Below are 15,827 nucleotides of genomic sequence, written 5' to 3'. Positions count from 1 at the left end.
TGCAAGGTTTTGGGAAGTATTTTGGGGGGAAAGACGCGTCCAAACAGCTCTTCCCCAGTAACCAGTATTAGTTTGGTGGTGGTAGCGGCCAGTCCAAGGATAACGGGGGTAATATTTTGTACCTTGGGGAAGTTTTGACCTAAGCTGGTAAAGATAAGCTTAGGAGGTTTTTCATGCAGGTCCCCACATCTGTACCCTAGAGTTCAGAGTGGGGGAGGAACCTTGACAAGTCTAATTTGAAAAATTAAAAATGTCCTTACCAACTAATAAAAATGGCCATACTGGGTCAGACAAATGGTCCATCTAAGCTAGGATCTTGTCTCTGACAGTGGCCAGTGGCAGATGCTTCAGAGGGAATGAACAGAAGAGGACAACTCTGCGTGATCCTTCCCCTGTCAGCAAGTCTCAGTTTCTGGCAGCCAGAGATTTTTGGGACACATGCAGCATGGGGACTTAAGCTGGCTTAACTATGTGACTCGGGGTGTGGATTTTCCACACCTGAGTGATGTAGCTGGGTTGATCTCATTTTCTAGTGTAGCTCAGCCCTGTATAGCCTCCACTCTGCTGGACTTCTGGCTGCACATCTCCTACTCTTAGAAGGGTTTTCTGGGTGGGGGTGGGTTTTTTTGCAGGGAGGGGATGTGAATGGGTGTCCCCCACTCCCATACAAGGCCTAAGTAGGCAAAAAAAGCCAATTAATCCTGTGACAGGCTGCACCTGGAAGAGAGTCAGGGCTGAGAAGGTCTAACTGACGTTGAAGCCCCACTCAGCAGGGGAAGCCTGAGCAGTATAAAGCGCAAGAAGGAGCAGCAAGAAGGAACCCTGCAGTCCTAGTCTCACTAGAGTAGTGGGGAGTTGGTAACAGATGGGGGAGGGTCACTTAGTCTCTCCTCCTTGTTAGCCTGGAGAACTCCCTCGCAAAACTTCCCTGTTTGCTGCTCCTGTTTACAAGCCAATGTAACACCCCCATTTCTATAATCTTCCTTTTGCCTACTTGATTCCCAGACAATTGAACATACTGGAGAACTTAGGAACAGTGAATGGTTTAAATGTGGTGCACATGCCAACCATATTCTGAACTAACTCTTTGTAACACTGCATAAAACTGTCAAACACCCATGTGACGCTGTACCCTAACTGATTTGAAGTGATTCTGATTTAGTGATTGTGCTCCACACAGCTGAAAGGGGGACTGCTGAGGTACACCCTGGATCCTTCACTAAGGAGACAAGCTAACAGTGTTTGTGTCTTATGAACAGAGGGTCACAGCCAAGCCTGGCTGTAACACACTGGAAGGACTTTTGTGTCTTACAGAACGTTGCTCCCCCAAAGTATCTAGTTAAGTCAGTCTAGGTTCTAGAATGGATGTTTCATTTCATGTGTAACCATTTGATACTTCTTCTTGCTATCACTTGAATCTCTACACTTTATTCAATAAACTGTTACATATGTTTACAGCAAAAAAATGTAAGTACTCTGCATTATGTGGCACAGTGATCTGAGGCGAAACTGGCAAGCCGGGGTGTACTGCTTCTTTGGTAGCAGCAAATATGTGAATACTGCGAGTGTCCAGTGGAAGAGGGGTTGGACGCTCCAGGAATGCTCAGGGGTTAGAGTATGCTCATCTCTAACCTACAGAGAGAAAGAGGGGGGCCTGCATAGGCCTGCAGGGCAATACTTGTGTTGCCCTCAACAATCCATTGTCTTTACTCATACACAAGGACCCCTCCTGCTGTTTTTTTTTCTGTCAATTTCCTCTTGAAGATTTCATAATCTCTTGATTAGCATTTGGCTCAGTATGCCAACAGGCATTCACTGTCAGACATACAATGTCCAGTACACACTACCGGACAGAGAGAGAGAAGCGTCCTGTCTGGGACATATTACCTCCTGGTTACCTGCCTTAACATAATTTTCAGAACAGACAGTCCTCGACTTTTCTGACGTTTGACTTATGATGCACGGTACTTACGACATTTCTGAATTGACACCCTGATTCAACTTACAACAATTGGTTTTGACTTTGACACTTGGTCCTGCAATGGAGTGGACTGCAGTTCCGAGTTATGACCTTTCAACTTATGATGCAATTTTCAGGAACCAATTGTGTCATAAGTCTGAGGACTGCCTGTACAGACAATGCTTTTTAAATAGTATCCATATACACATTTTGCAGTGATTAAGATGAATAGTGGGCTACTGGCTCCTGTAAAATTCTATACACCGTCTATGCACTCTGCCAGTTGGCACCCAGAGGTTCTTGGGTCACAAATACATTGAAATCTCTTCATGATCAAATTGAGCAAAACTGATGTTTTAACTGTAATGAGGTCCAAAATCACTACTATTTAAAAAGAAAAAAGCAACAGATTTATTCAGTGCACAAACAACCTATCTTCCAAGGACAGAACAAGTTCTACTAGGCACTTTAATTCCATGGCAGGTCAGTCAGGTTATACCAGCAATTTACCCCCACATGCTTTAAAATCCTTCTCTTGGATTGCAGTGACCCACAGGCCTCTAAATTCCTTCCTATCTTTGGAAGAAATCACATACGTTGTTCCTGCTCCTTCAACCTACAGTCCCACTGATTAATATAAAGAGAAAACAAAGTATTTTAGAAATTCAATTTTGAACTATATAGCCGGGTGATCAATATGAGTGGTGGTACCTAAAACTGATCACTAACACAAATCAACCATCTCAAAGAAACTGTAGAATTTCTTAGGTTTATATTTTTGGGGAGGGGTCTTCTCCATTTTTAAAGGAGCTCCAAAGGTTTCCTTCCACATCTTGCATTTTGGTCACCAGGTCTCATGAAGAAGTATGTGGGACTCTATGGAATCTTCTGGCATAGTTGTCTTTCTAACATTGAGGAGCAAGAGACTTGAGGCCAGTTTTACTGAAGTTGGAGCAGGGAAATTGGGGAGTAGCTGTAACTCCCCAAAAGCTCCAGAAAAGCCTTGTGAGTGCCAGTTCATGGAGGGAGTGAATGAATCCATGCATGTCCTAGTCCCACTCTGACTGGGAAGGAGCTTGGCCACTTTTTTTGGTGTGACTGGCCCCTCTTTCAGAATCTCCCCAGTGCAAAGTGTCAGGCTTTGTTCTATCAGGCCCTCCAGCAGTGTCTATGTTGGCAGAAATCTGGGGTCAGTCTGGCTCAGTGAACTCTTCAGAATACTACTGAAAAGGCTGACCAAATTACTTTTGTTGCCCTAATTCTAGACACATTTGTAAGAGTACAGCTCAACAAATGACCTCTACTGAAAACAGACTGCCATTTATTCAAACTGTTATTCCAGATGCACTGGAACAGCTAGTGTGACTTATGCTGTTCCACCTAATTAGCCAAAAACAAAAGAAGAGTCTGTCTTTCCAAATTAAGCAAAATGCATCTAATTCAGTACAAGAGAAAGATATAATTGTTTTAACTTTGGCCAATGATATATAATATTGATAGCTATCTAATACTTTATGCTCATGAATATAACAGTTTCAAACTGTTTTGATTTTGGTTTAGAATCAGACACTAATTCTGTAGATAATGAGAATTTTTGCTTTCAGCTAATGTAAAATTTACAACTAAACTGCCAAGAACAAGGGTGATAAATACATCTATTACCTGCAAAACAATCAGCCATAAACTGAAGAGAGCAGATTCTTCAACTGCTAATATTTCATTCCATAGTGATCCTGTCAGGGCCATGAGTTATTGTAACATATGATTGGAATTAAAATTCAATTGAGAACAAGCAGCTTTATTCTTAGTGATTATTTCTTCTCATCTTGATTTTGATCTGGTGCAATTGAAAGTGAAACTTGTAGCTGTCATGCGGTCAGGCTGTTCCAGAAGATGCATTACAAATATTTTGTTTGGCAAACTAATGGACCATTCATTAGGCAGAGATCGATCCTGTTCTGTATAGCTGTCATACTAATGTGGGCTGATGAGTCTGAAAGTGAGTATAATATGCTGCTTTTCATTGTTGATCGAGATTGAAAATAAGGTTGTGGATTTTCAATCCCATTTAGGAAGATCTGGCATGCATTTTTACAGCCATTCCACAGGAGTATGTGGTATCCTCTGAAGTAATCATAGAATCATAGAATATCAGGGTTGGAAGGGCCCTCAGATGGTCATCTAGTCCATCCCCCTGCTCAAAGCAGGACCAATCCCCAATTTTTGCCCCAGATCCCAAATGGCCCCCTCAAGGATTGAACTCACAACCCTGGGTTTAGCAGGCCAATGCTCAAACCACTGAGCTATCCCTCCCCCCAAATAGTCGTCTCTATGTAATCAGATGCTTCAGAGAACCCAGGCTGCAAATAAGCAGAATACTCAGGCATCTACAAAATTCAGGAGGAACTTCTTTCAAACCTGCACTCATGTAATATTTAAGAGATGCACAATCAAATTTTAGAGAGGGAAGTCTCTATGCATCCTGTTAACAAGCAGTTGCTGTCAACTGCATATTAATGAATGCAGCAACTTCAACACCTGGAAAGATACTAGGACCAATTATTAAACAATTAATCTGTAAGTACCTAGAGGATAATAAGGTGATAAGAAAAAGCCAGCATACATTTGTCAAGAGTAACTCATACCAAACCAGCCTAGTTTCCTTCTTGACAGGATTGCTGGCCTAGTAGATGGGGGGGATGCAGTAGAGGTCATATCTTAATTATTAGTAAGGCTGTTGCCATTCTCATAAGCCAACTAGGGAAATGTGGTCTAGATAAAATTACTATAAGATGAGTGCACAACTGGTTGAAAGACCATACTCAAATAGTAGCTATCAGTGGTTTTCTGTTAAACTGAGAGGGTGTATCTAGTGGGGTCCCAAAGGGGGTTAGTACTGGGTCTGGTGCTAGTCAAAATTTTCATTAATGGCTTGGACAATAGAGTGGAGAATATGCTTCTGAAAATTGCAGATGACACCAAGGTGGGAGGGGTTGCAAGAACTTTGCAGGACAGGATTAGAATTCAAAACTTTGACAAATTGAAGAATTGGGTCTGAATTCAACAAGATGAAATTCTAGAGACAAGTTCAAAGAAGGAAAAATCAAATTTATTCCCCATTTTATAGCTATGACTGGCAAGGTGGTAATACTGCTGGAAAGGATCTCCAGGTAATGGTGGATCACAAATTGAATATGAGCCAACAATATGATACAGCTGTGTGAAAGGCTCATATCATTCTGGGGTGTATTGTATGTAAGATAATTGTTCCTCTTTACGCCACACTGTGCAGTCAAATTGGAGAGAGTCCAGAGGATAGCAACAAAAAATAAGATTTTTCTAAATCTTACCTATGAGGAAAAGTTAAAAAAAAACTGCATGTGTTTAGTCTTGAGAAGTTTCAAGAGACCTGATAAGTCTTCAAATATGTTAAGGGCGGTTAAAAAGAGGCCAGTGATCAGTTGTCTATATCTACTGAAGTCAGGAGAAGAAGTAATGGAGTTAATCTGCAGCAAGGGAGATTTAGGTTAGATATTAGGAGAAACTTTCTAACTACAAAGGTTATAAAGACTCTAGAATAGTCTTCCAAAGAAGGTTGTGGCATCCCCATCTTTGTCAGCTTTTAAGAACAGGTTTGACAAACACGTATCAAGGATGGTCAAGATCAATGGCTCTCAACCTTTCCAGATTACTGGACCCCTTTCAGGAGTCTGATCTGTCTTGAGTACCCTCAAGTCTCACTTCACTTAAAAACTACTTACTTACAAAATCAGACATAAAAATACAAAAGTGACACAGCACAGTATTATAGAAAAATTGCTTACTTTTTCATTTTTACCATATAATTATAAAATAAATCAGTTGGAATATAAATATTGTTCTTGCATATCAGTGTATACTGTATGTTATATACAGCAGTATAAACAAGTCATTGTATGAAATTTTAGTTTGTACTGACTTCACTAGTGCTTTTTATATAGCCTGCGGTAAAACTAGGCAAATATCTAGATGAGGTGATGTGCCCCCTGGAAGACCTCTGTGTACCTCTAGAGGTATGCATACCCCTGGTTGGGAACCACTGGTCTAGGTTTACTTGGTCCTGCCTCAGTGCAGGTGAACATTTCTTGTTGGCAGCATGAACAGAGAGTTAGTAGCTTCCTGAGTGTTACCTGGCTGAACTGGGGACGGCTTTGGAACATTCTTAGCAGCTATCTCCAAACAGGACAACCTCTAAAATTTACTACGGAGTGTTATGAGCAACATAAATTACTAAAGGCCATTTGCCTGAATCTGGCAATTAGTCCCTCTGGAGGAGAGAGGACAGCTCATCTGGAAAGAGGTACAAGCATGCAGCTGTAGGAAGGCAGATGGCTTTTAAAAACTCTAGTCTAGTTAAAGAGGAAAAAACATTTAACACCAGCAAGAATTTCATAAGCCAAAAATCTGTACTGAATTATGTTTAAATATTTTGTGCTTCCACTAGGGGGGGCACAGTAGTCAAGATCAGCCCGAGTTCTTGTTGGAGCGTAGCAAACCCTGCAGTGAATCACATAGAAAGAGACTATCCCAGAAAAAGTTTACAGTTGTATTGTCCAGGCTTTAAGTTACTTGCAATAAAGTGAATTTCAAGTTTCTTCTGCCCTCCCTCTCCGCCCCCAAGTTCCTCCTGGATTTTGATAGGCTGAGCAATATCTTCCGATGAAGACTCTCTTCATATTTTTTTAAAGTCTAAAATTTCAAAGCAAGATAGTTTGACAGAGAAACTAAAAGGTTTCCAAAGTGCTGCCTGATTCTCTGGGGAAGTGAATAGTTTTCAAGGCCACTCTAGGCAGAGTTTCACAGGAGAAGGGCAACACCTTTTAAAGTTTCAGAGTAGCAGCCGTGTTAATCTGTATTTGCAAAAAGAAAAGGAGTACTTGTGGCACCTTGGAGACTAACCAATTTATTGGAGCATGAGCTTTCATGAGCTACAGCTCACTTCATCGGATGAGCTGTAGCTCACGAAAGCTTATACTCAAATAAATTGGTTAGTCTCTAAGGTGCCACAAGTACTCCTTTTCTTTTTACCTTTTTAAGTGCCAGTTTTAGAAGGACCAGCTAAGCAGCAAAAGCCTAAACAAAAAGTATTTGTGGATGTCCCATTTTTAGAAATGTTTGTTCTAGACAAACCCCTGCTTTCTTGGTCTCTCCCTTTCTTTGCTGGAAAAGCAATTTCTCTCCCTCCAGCAGTGTAGAGATCCCTTTCCTCTCCCTCTCCACTAAATCCCATCTGGCAGCCAGCACTGCTTGCAAAACTTTCTCTCATAATAAAATGCAACACCCTCCACCAACCCCTCCCTCACTAACCAGCAAGGCTACTCACGGGCTGCTTGTGTCCTCAGGAGTTGCCCAGAGATCTGAGCAGGGAGATGGTGGCGAGCAAGGCAGATCCGAGGGGAAGATGCTGCAGGACTCTGGGTTGTTTTGAAGGTCTGGCTCTCTCCAGCCCTCCCTCCCTGGATGAATGATGTCAGAAGCAAACTGGGTGTGGAAAGAAAATAATTTTCAAAAGAGCCTCTCAACTGCCTGGAAATGCGGAGGGGGGTGTGTGTGGAGGGAAACCTGGAACAAACTTTTCCCGCCCGTTTCAATCTCTGAACACATACAGATAGTTAGGTCTCCCTTTCCTGCATGTTAATGGCTAGGCTTGGCTTCCAAACTCTTTGTATTGGGGGGTCACAGACAGCTCCTGAGGACTAGAATTTCTAATTTCAGTCTCCACTGAGACTTGAAGGATTTCCCCTCTTTACCTCCCCCTCCCTCTCTTTTTTTTTTTTTTTTTAATATTGCCAGCCTAATAAATTGGCTTTGTCCAAGAGGAACGAGAAAGGTGGGATGCTACAATAATCACCCATGAGATTAGGGAGAGTGCACACACGGGCCTAGGTTTCCCTTTTAAAAAAGCTGTGGGATTTGCAAATAAGTTACTGTTTGTTTCTGCAGTTTAACAGAGACATTCTCCACCCAGGGCACACATACCCCTGCGGGTACTCAGGGGTACATCAACTCATTTAGATATTTGCCTAGTTTTACAACAGGCTACAAAAAAGCACTAGGAAGTCAGTGCAAACTAAAATTTCATACAATGACTTGTTTATACTTCTCTGTATACTATACATTGAAATATTCCAGTCCATTTATTTATGGTTATATGGTAAAAACACTTACTCTTTTTCAGTAAGTGTGCTGTGATACTTTGTATTTTTGTCTGATTTTTGTAAGCAAGTAGTTTTTAAGTGAGATGAAACTTTGGGGTATGCAAGACGAATCACACTCCTTAAAGACTAGGGACCGAATGGCTAGGCAGCAGTTCTGCAGAAAAGGACCTAGGGGTTACAGTGGATCAGAAGCTGGATATGAGTCAACAGTGTGCACTTGTTGCCAAGAAGGCTAACAGAATTTTGGGCTGTATAAGTAGGGGCATTGCCAGCAGATTGAGGAACTTGATCATTCTCCTTTATTTGACTTTGGTGAGGCCTCATCTGGAGTACTGCATCCAGTTTGGGGCCCCACACTACAAGAAGGAAAAATTGGAAACAGTCCAGCGGAGGGCAACAAAAATTATTAGGGGGCTGGAGCACATGACTTATGAGGAGAGGCTGAGGGAACTGGGATTGTTTAGTCTGCAGAAGAGAAGAATGAGGGGGGATTTGATACTGCTTTCAACTACCTGAAGGGGGGTTCTAAAGAGGAGAGATCTAGACTGTTCTGAGTGGTACCAGATGACCGAACAAGGAGTAATGGTCTCAAGTTGCAGTTTAGGTTGGATGTTAGGAAAAACTTTTTCACTAGGAGGGTGGTGAAGCACTGCAAGGGGTTACCTAGGGAGGTAGTGGAATCTCCTTCCTTAGAGGTTTTTTAAGGTCAGGCTTGACAAAGCCCTGGCTGGGATGATTTCGTTGGGGATTGGCCTAGCTTTGAGCACCCGGTTGGACTAGATGGCCTCCTGAGGTCCCTTCCAACCTTGATATTCTATGAAAGAGGTACAGTACCGTGGAAAGGAGACCCAGGGCTGGATCAAGGCCACACACACAGACCCCTGGGGCCCTGCACCATAGCACTAACCCCACTGGAGTGGAAGTAGTGGCAGGCTCTACTCATGCACGGAGGTTCCGACTGCTGTGCAGACTGACAACACTCTTTGCATGAAGTGTAGTTACAGTCAAGGCTGTCTCAAGACATTAGCAAGACAAGGGGAGTGAGGGTTAGGGACCCACTTCTGTTAGTGAGACAGACAAGCTTTCAAGTCACACAGACATTTTCTTCATGTCACAGAGGGGCTCCTAGCCTCACAGAAAAATGCATGGTGGAGCAGATTAGTTAGCATGTTAGACGCTAAAAATCATGGACTGAATAGACACTGGATCTATGGATTATTACAACAATCTGTAACCCACTAAACCCTCTCTTTCTGTTCTGTGCCTGCAGAGGTGCTAATGGGCCACTCTATGAATGGTCCCTTACAATATGCGCTAACTACTTTATGCTAAACAATCTGTTCCACATTGCATTTTGTTGGGTGTACCTTTCCCAGACTCCGGGAATAGCTCTGTGTGGCTCAAAAGCTTCTATGTCACCAACAGATGATGGTTCAATAACAAGTATTACCTCGCCCACCTTACACCACTCCTTTTGTTACTCTGGGGGTGCCCACCCTCAACCCTCTGCTCCTCATCTCCATCTAGGTGGGGTCTTTGCATATGAAGGGAGGACTTGGGCCTCCTCCACCTAAGTGTATTATTTCCCCACCATCTTTACAGCAAAACGTGGTGTGGGGGGGAGGCTGCCAGTCTAGCAAAGCCATAATGGGTTGACAGCAGTAAGGCTTCCCCCAGCACAGTCCTCTACTTGCCTGACTGGGCCTCCCCATGCACCTGTTGTGAGAAGGGAGGGGAAGTAATATTTTCCCCTGGGTGGAATGAATGAATACCTGTGCTGAGCTCCAACACCTGCGAGTGCGCACTCCACCACCCCCTCCTTCTGCCCTTCCAGTCATGTATGCAACTGAAAGGGCAGCTGGAATGAGGGAGGAGAGAGGCTGTGCTCTTTGGTTTCAAGCAATTGATTCCCCAGAGGAAGAGGAAGAACAGCAGAAAGGGGCTGCCCTGAAGCTCTCCTCTCCCCTCTCCCCCATGCTGGGACTTGGTGCTGGAGCTGCAGCAGATGAGAAGGGAGTCTCCTAGCAGCTGCAAGCCGCAGCAGGAGGAAGAACCCTTCCCTGGCATGCGGAGCAACAGCATGCAAAGGCCTGCCTCGGGGGCAGCCCAGCAGGAAGTAAAACCTGTCCTGGGCAGGAGGTAATGCTGAGCTCCCTGGGGCAGGTACTGCTGAGTGTTGGATCCACTACCAGCTGGTGAGCAACTGCACAGCGAGGATACAACTTGCAAGGTAACCGAATGAGACTTCAGCCTCTCACCTCTACCTTACCCAAGGAGAGGGCCCTGAGTGAAGGAGCTGCAGTTGTGTCAGTTTCTCCTGCCCCCGAGGGAGGGGGGGAAAGGAGCTGAAATAGCACTGGTGCAAGACTGTCTTGTACAACACTATAGGCCATGTTGTGCTCATTTACCCCGGCTTCTTCCCCCTACTGGGTTGTATGTCAGGTTGCAGTCTGGCCCCATGTAGTGAGGTTAAAGCAGAACTGTTATGTCTCTGGAGCTATATAATTTTATTTTCTGAGAGCCCACAGGTTCTGAGAAACAAGGTGGGTGAGGTAATATCTTTTATTGCACCAACTTCTGCTGATGAGAGAATCTTTTGGGTTGCACAGAGCCCTTCTTCAGGTCCTCAAAAGCTCCCCTCTCTCTCGCCAACAAAAGTTGGTCCAATAAAGGATATCTCTTCACTCACCTTTGTCTCTCTCCTATCCTGGGACCAACGCAGCTCCACCAACACTGCATACGTGGATACTGTTGTTTTTTCCAAAAACTGAAGCATTGTCCATATTCCATTTTAGGGGGAAATTCCCTGGGGTAGAGTTTACGGTTTTATTTAAAGCAAACAAGCAGCATAATAAATCATCGTGACTGATCCATTGAGCAATCACTTATCAGTGATAGATCCTTATCAGTGATTGCTCAATTATGTCAACCCTAGTGACTTTTTTAAACCTTAAATGATATTTTGCCATTATTGGCCAAAGGAGCAGCTCCTGCAATACTTAGTATTTATATGCTGTCTGACTGTTACGGTGCTTGAAAGCATCCACAAAGAGGAAGCGCCTCTAATGGTTAAAGCAAGGGACTGGAAGTTAAAATGCCTGTGTGCTATTCCCCAGCTCTGTTACTTTGCTGCAACCTTTGGGGAAGACACTTATTCTCCATGTCTCAGTTTCAAGTTGGGATTGTTCACCTACCTCTCAAAAATGAGGTGAGTTAATGTTTGTGAAGCTTGTCAGAATATATGGATGTTAGGTGCTTTGTAACCATGCTGAAGAGTACTATTCACAGTTAAAGTGGGCCAAGCCTCTCTATCAGCCTTTAGGATTTGTTCCTTGGCTCAGACATTTCACCAAGAAATGTCTTAATTCTGATGGATGTATTCAAATGTCCCACTAAATATTTGTAAAAACAAAAGGAGTACTTGTGGCACCTTAGAGACTAACACATTTATTAGAGCATAAGCTTTCGTGAGCTACAGCTCACTTCATCGGATCATTGATGAAGTGAGCTGTAGCTCACGAAAGCTTATGCTCAAATAAATTGGTTAGTCTCTAAGGTGCCACAAGTACTCCTTTTCTTTTTATGGATACAGACTAACACGGCTGCTACTCTGAAACTAAATATTTGGCCATTGTTGTGCCTTCAGTCAGAGCATCTCCAAGAACATTTCCCTACCAGTAATGTAATCTACAGCTGACTATTAGAGACAGTGAAGCATAGTTTGCTCAAGTGACTCTTAAGATCACCACAAGTCAGTGACAGAGCGGGGTACAGAACCCAGGTTTTCTGACGTACCATCTCTTGCTTTCATCAGTAAGCACCACTGCTTCCTTTAATGCACAGAACCTTTCACCTAGTGGATGGGGTGATGACTTCTGTAACCATATCATTAACATGGTGACTACTACTTTCGTGCAATGTTTTACATATTTTCCCCCCCTGGGTAATGCCAACTGCCAAACAGGACAAGGAGAGATACCAGTGCTGCTGTACAAGAGTCACTTTCACATACTAAGCTTTTAAGCAAATCTGAAGATATCTCCTGGACATAGTGTTAATTGAACCATGGTAAAAAGTCTTTACTCCATGGATTCATTATAAATAGCTATGACACTCATGACATTTTGAATACACACTTTCTCCTCAATCTTCTCTAAATGGTTACATCTAATTAAACAGAGAAGGTTAATGAGAATCCACTAGGAAAGTTCAAATCCAGAAGAGGTGAAATCAGGTCTAAAGCTAGCCCTTAACTTGATGACTGTACTGTAGCCACAACCAATTTTTGGAGTTTTCTTTATTATGTATGCTCATGAAAGACTTCTTTTGTCTATTTTAATCTGCAATATTCAACAATAAGGTACAATATCTTACCCTTGCCTCTCCATGCAACTTGGCTTCTACACATATTTGGGCATAAGACTAATCATTGTGTCCTGTTGGCAGTATTAAAATCATTCTTCCTGTACTTTGAATAGCATGCGTACATCTAACATCCCATCTTGGTATCAAGATCATTGGGTCTCTGTCCAACAGGGAAAAGTGCTAACTCTCAGCCATACGCCACTCCATCTTCTCTGCTTTCCCCTTCAGTAAAGGTGGATCAAGATATGATTAAGAACAAGTAGGAGCTCCAGTATTGGCTTCCAAGTAGGACCTGAAAGGGAAAAGGTTATTCCATCCTTTCAAACATACAAGTCAGAATATTAGTATCCTTGAATGTTACAGGCATGACACTAGGAAATTCTGCTACCAATACAACAAATTATAATATGAGTATTTAGGGGTATTGCTTGAGCTACCGTTTTTGTATTAAATCAAAACTCTAGTCTCAAAACTGGAGATAACTGCTTTCCCATTCAGATTGTTATAACCTAGGTCTGTTTGTTATGTGCTTTCATTTTCCCTGCAAATTGAGTACATGTCAGATTCCTGTACTGAGTACAGTATTTGGTATTATTTTTATTGAAAGAGGGTCACCTATATTAGGACAAGCTATACTGCTCTTTTGGGATACAAAGTAAAAGGCCATTTAGGCCATCAAGTTGGTCCCTGGAAAGGATAACATTTTATTTACTGCAAGCATTAAGGAATTAGATTTGGCTTGCTTAGTTGGTTTGGCATATAATCTACTGACTTGCCCTAAGTAGGGGAAGTGTAGAAAATGGATACAAGCCAGAGACCATATGCTAACAGCCCAATTACCTGAGTAGGGACTTACTCAAGTTTTGAATATTGGTTTCCTTTCACTTGAGGCATTTTGTGTACGAAATCAGCACCTGGCTAGAACTCTAGGTAGCTAGGTCCTTGTGTTTCATGTTTAAATGTAGGAAATAGGAGACAAGAATTCAGAATGCCTGCTATCTCTTATAGTCCGAGAGAAGCCAGGGCTCTATTGATCATTATACATACAGGGCAGTGGCTCTCAACCAGGGGTATATGTACCCTTGGGGGTACACAGGTCTTCCAGGGGGTACATCAACTCATCTAGATATTTGCCTAGTTTTACAACAGGCTACATAAAAAGCACTAGAGAAGATAGTACAAACTAAAATTTCATACAGACAATGATTTATTATACTGCTCTACGTGCTATACATTTAAATGTAAGTACAATATTTATATTCCAATTGATTTATTTTGTAATTACATGGTAAAAATTAGAAAGTAAGCAATTTTTCAGTAATAGTGTGCTGTGACACTTTTTTGTATTTTTGTCTGATTTTGTAAGAAGTAACTTGAAACTTGGGGGTAGGCAAGGCTATTCAGACTCCTGCAGGGGGTATAGTACTCCAGAAAAGTTGAGAGCCACTGATAGAGAGCACTGGGAGTAACTTAGAGTTCAGACATAGGCAATCCTCCCTCACTGTGTGTGTTCCCTTTATGATTTATTGCTTTAGCTTTAGCTACTAAATAAATGTGTTTGTCCATGAGTCACTTCAATGTGATTCACGACAAAATCTAGTGTCCTGAACTGGCCTCTTCCTACACAGTCCCTGTGTTCAAAACTTCAGGTTTTGTATAGTCATGTATTCCAAGTTACTAGGTAGGAGGAAGTTGGCAGAGACCTGAAGTGATTGCGTCCTTTGTCAATAGGGAGGACAAACATGTTTTCAATAACCGCGTTGTTGCTGGCCTGAGTACAGAATATTATTAGCTAGTGGAGCTAGAGGTAGTTGCTTATACCCTTGGGCCTGAAGAAGCAGCCTGCAGAGGTAAATAGAAGGGAAAAGCTGGAACTGTGGAATCAGAGCAATGGAGGCTGGGCCTCTGAATTTTGAAAGGGGACAGGGAGAAAAACCAGTCCCTCGTTTTAAAGGCTGTGCCCGCTAGCATAAGCGTGAACAGCTGACTGCTTGGGCTGAAGAGCTGGAAATTAAGTCATTTAAACCATGCTTTTGATACAAACAAAAGCATTTCATAGAGAATGTGTTTTTTAAAAGCATGGTGGTTTTAATGAAGTATTTCTGGCTGTGAATTATGACTAGAAAGGGGATAAGTTAGTGTGTTTCATGCCAAAAAAAATAGAACTTACTAAGAAGTAATTTTTTTCTTCCTTTCACTGTAGGATAAATGGCTTAAACTTGCCAATAAGCATAATCAGCTTCTTTCTTGCTCCCTCACTTTCTCTTCCATATATTTTTGCTTCTCTTACAGTTTACTTACTCATTTGGTTTTTTTTAGCTAGAAATTAGATGCTTCTAGATCTTAATATCCTGCCAGATGACTTCAGGCTTCTCACTGAACATGTACCTTGTTCAATGGTTCTACCACAGGTCACAAGTTCTCCAGGCCTGGGCTGGTCTGGAGACCGTGGTGAGCTTATCAACCCAAGGACCCAGTGTAGCTGATGAAGGATGTAGTACAGGAGCAAACATGTAGTGCAGGCAAACTTTTTGGCCTGAGGGCCATATTGGGTTTCCAAAATTGTATGGAGGGCCGGTTAGGGGAGGCTGTCTCCCCAAACAGCTAAGGGTGGCCTGGCCTCCGCCTCCTATCCGACCCCACCCCGCTTCTCACCCCCTGACGGCTCCCCCAGGACTCCTGCCCCATCCAACCCCCCCTGTTCCCTGTCTCCTGACAGCCCCCCCCCCCGGGAGTCTCCTGACAGCCACCTCCCCCCGGGACTCCTGCCCCATCCACCACCCCATGCTCCCTGTCCCCTGACCACCCCCGGACCTCCCACCCCTGACTGCCCCCCCCCAGCGGGGCACCTGCCCCATCCAACCCCCCTGTTCCGCACCCTCTGACCACACCCCCAAACTCCCCTGCCCTCTGTCTAACCCCCCCCACCCCCAACCGTGCTGCCTTGAGCACCAGTGGCTGGCGGCGCTACAGTCGCGCCGCCCAGAGCACAGGGTCAGGCCGCGGCTCTGCAACAGCAGTGCACTGAGGCTGCTGGGAAGGGGGAACAGCAGGGGAGGGGCCGGGGACTAGCATCCCGGGCCAGGAGCTCAGGGGCCAGGCAGGAGGGTCCCGGGGGCCGGATGTGGGCTGCGGGCCGTAGATTGCCTACCTCTGATGTAGTGACTGACACGTTCTCTTGGTTTGACTACACAGACATGTCTGAAGTTCTTCTCTTATTGCTCTAGCACCACTGTATTTCCATCCGTGGGCGCACTAGTGTAGACCAACCAGTGGGTTTTCTCCCACTGCACTAGTGAACAAGA

General features: G+C 43.6%; 1 protein-coding gene across 2 annotated transcripts in view; it reads right to left on the bottom strand.

The window, feature by feature from the left end:
• Positions 1 to 7,481, bottom strand: part of EMP2 (epithelial membrane protein 2) — a 39,932-nt gene extending 32,451 nt beyond the window's left edge. The window contains exon 1 of one of the 2 annotated variants that reach the window (XR_014713329.1): positions 7,323 to 7,471. The gene's annotated coding sequence lies outside the window, so the exon portion shown is untranslated. Of the gene's footprint in view, positions 1 to 7,322 lie in introns of both variants that reach the window. The other variant, XM_084641428.1, reaches the window with a different exon arrangement.
• Between the last annotated feature and the right edge of the window lie 8,346 nt (positions 7,482 to 15,827).

Source organism: Lepidochelys olivacea, assembly GCF_965140295.1.
Source record: "Lepidochelys olivacea isolate rLepOli2 genome assembly, chromosome: 10".
NCBI classification, from domain to species: Eukaryota; Metazoa; Chordata; order Testudines; family Cheloniidae; genus Lepidochelys; species Lepidochelys olivacea.
The sequence above is the reverse complement of the archived record's forward strand: the minus strand, read 5'-3'. Positions and strand labels throughout refer to the sequence as shown.